The sequence below is a fragment of the Hordeum vulgare genome, chromosome 4H, assembly GCF_904849725.1.
Source record: "Hordeum vulgare subsp. vulgare chromosome 4H, MorexV3_pseudomolecules_assembly, whole genome shotgun sequence".
Lineage (NCBI taxonomy): Eukaryota > Viridiplantae > Streptophyta > Magnoliopsida > Poales > Poaceae > Hordeum > Hordeum vulgare.
Window position 1 is genome coordinate 42,837,810 of NC_058521.1, and position 2,551 is coordinate 42,840,360.

The 2,551-nt window shown below is 52.4% G+C and overlaps 1 pseudogene; it reads right to left on the bottom strand.

Moving 5' to 3' along the window:
- Positions 1–283: 283 nt before the first annotated feature.
- LOC123450240 lies at positions 284–1,048 on the bottom strand (annotated as a pseudogene).
- Between the last annotated feature and the right edge of the window lie 1,503 nt (positions 1,049–2,551).

A 2,551-nucleotide genomic window follows, 5' to 3' on the forward strand; every position in this document is an offset into this window, starting at 1 on the left:
TTCAAGGAGGGGCAATTGTCACACGTGATACTAGTGCATCAGTGGACATGTAATAGGTGAGGAGAGAGGAGCTGGGTTGTTAGTGTGTGGGCTAAGCCCGTGAGTCTGTGGGCCGCGTTTGGCCTATTAAATGGGTACTTAACCCACCGTGTATGTGTAAACTGGTTATGGAATGAGATATCACTAAACCTAATCTCTCCTCTTTTCGTCTCTCCCTCCTCTTCTCTCTCCTCACCTAACCTGATTCCTTCCTGTGCGGCTGATCCCCATCCTCTAGGGTTCTTCAGTCGTCACACCCCTCCTCGTCTAGCATGGAAGACATGATCTGCGAGTATCCCTTCTGCAACACCCGGTAGAGGAAGAGGGCCGACATGCGGGCCTGGTCACGCACGACGAACGGGTTGCGGTGCTCGTCCACGAGCTCCAGCCGCTATGCGAACGACGCGACCGGTCTGGCTTCAGCTGCCCATGCACCACCTTCAACCGCGTTTAGCCGCGCCACACGCCAAGGAGGGCATAGTAGTCCATGTTGCACCCGTCGCCGGCAACCACGCGAGTGCGAAGCTGCTGGACGTAGGCCACGAGCTCGCGGTGTGCACCGGTGATCTCACTCTGGCGGACGCTGCCCTGCGGCCGCCGGCTCAGACCCGATAGCATCTCGTGGTAGTGCGTCGTGTGGTAGAGGAGCTTCAGGTGGTCCAGGTAGCGGGGGCTCTCGGGGATCGCGCCCACAGACTCGAGCAGTTTGGTGTGCATGTAGTGTCGAGATGAACGCCGGTTCGAGCGCGAGCACGCGGTTCAGTAGGTGATGGCGTTGGCCGGCCTCCGAGACGCACGGAATGTCGCGGCGCGGCTCACGAGGCACACCATGGTGAAGGAGAGTGAGCACGCCACCGCGGTGCGCATCGAACACCTTGTTTAAATGGCACACGGCCTCTGCGGGGAGGCCGACGTCCACTGCGGCCACCGCGGCTGCACGGCCACGTAGCAGCAACTTCACAGGATCCAGGCACAGAGACACCGAGTCTGCCTCATTCGTCGGCGGCATCCCGGACGCTTGGCTGTACTTGGACGGCGCCCTTCTTCTGGCAGCAGACACATTGGTTGTTGCTACTTCAACAAAAGACCTTCCAATGGCGCCAGAAATAGGTGTGTCGACGGCACCAGGAATCCTTCTGCTACGGCTACGCCTTAAGGGACTTCCTAGGAAAATATGCAAAGGATTTCCCCCGTGGCCTTGGAGCCTTGCGTTGGTGTTCCCTCGAAGGGGAAAGGGTGATGTAGCATAGCGGTGGTAAGTATTCCCCTCAGTTTGAGAACCAAGGTATCGATCCAGTGAAGGAGTATCAAAGAGCCTGCACAAACACAAAAAGCTTGCTACCAACGCTATGAAGGGGTTGTCAATCCCTTATAGATTGTTTGCCAAGTCAGAACTGAAAGCAACAAAGTAACAAAGCAAACTAAAAGCAAAAGTGGAAACGATAGATGTGAATAGACCCGGGGGCCATAGTGTTTACTAGTGGCTTCTCTCATGAAAGCAAGTAGATGGTGGGTGAACAAATTACTGTCGAGCAATTGATAGAACTGCGCAAAGTCATGACATCATCTATGGCAATGATTATATCTATAGGCATCACGTCCAAAACAAGTAGACCGATACTTTCTGCATCTACTACTATTACTCCACACGTCGACCGCTATCCAGCATGCATCTAGTGTATTAAGTCCAAAAGAACAGAGTAACGCCTTCAGCAAGATGACATGATGTAGATGGACAATCTCATATCTATGACAGAGCCCACCTTGTTACCCATGATGGCAACTACACAATGTGTGCCTTGCGGCTCCTACTGTCACTGGGAAAGGTCACCACACGGTAAGAACCCAAAACCAAGCACTTCTCCCATTGCAAGAATCATAGATCTAGTTGGCCAAACAAAACCCAAGACTCGGAGAGACTTACAAGGATATCAAATCATGCATAAAAGAAATCAGAAAAGACTCAAATATATATCATAGATAATCTGATCACAAATCCACAATTCATCGGATCTCGACAAACACACCGCTAAAGAAGATTACATCGGATAGATCTCCATGAAGATCATGGAGAACTTTGTATTGAAGATCCAAGAGAGAGAAGAGGCCATCTAGCTACTAACTACAGACCCGTAGGTCTGAAGTGAACTACTCACGAGTCATTGGAGGGGCGATGATGATGATGAAGAAGACCCCCAACTCCAAAGTCCGCTCCGGTACGACACCGGGAAGGGTCTCCAGATGAGATCTCGCAGAAACGGAAGCTTGCGGCGGCGGAAAAGTATTTTCGTGGATCCCTTGATTTTTTTTTCTGATTTTTAGGGAATATATAGGCGCAAGATCTAGGTCAGGGGGCGTCAGGGAGGCCACAAGCCTGCCCACCACCACCCCCTGGTGGCGGAGTGGGGGCTTGTGGCCTCCCTGTAGCCCTCCTGGCTTGGCCCGCAAGCCCCCTAATCTTCTTTCGTTCGGGAAAAATCATTTCGGGGATTTTATTCCGGTTGGACTCCGT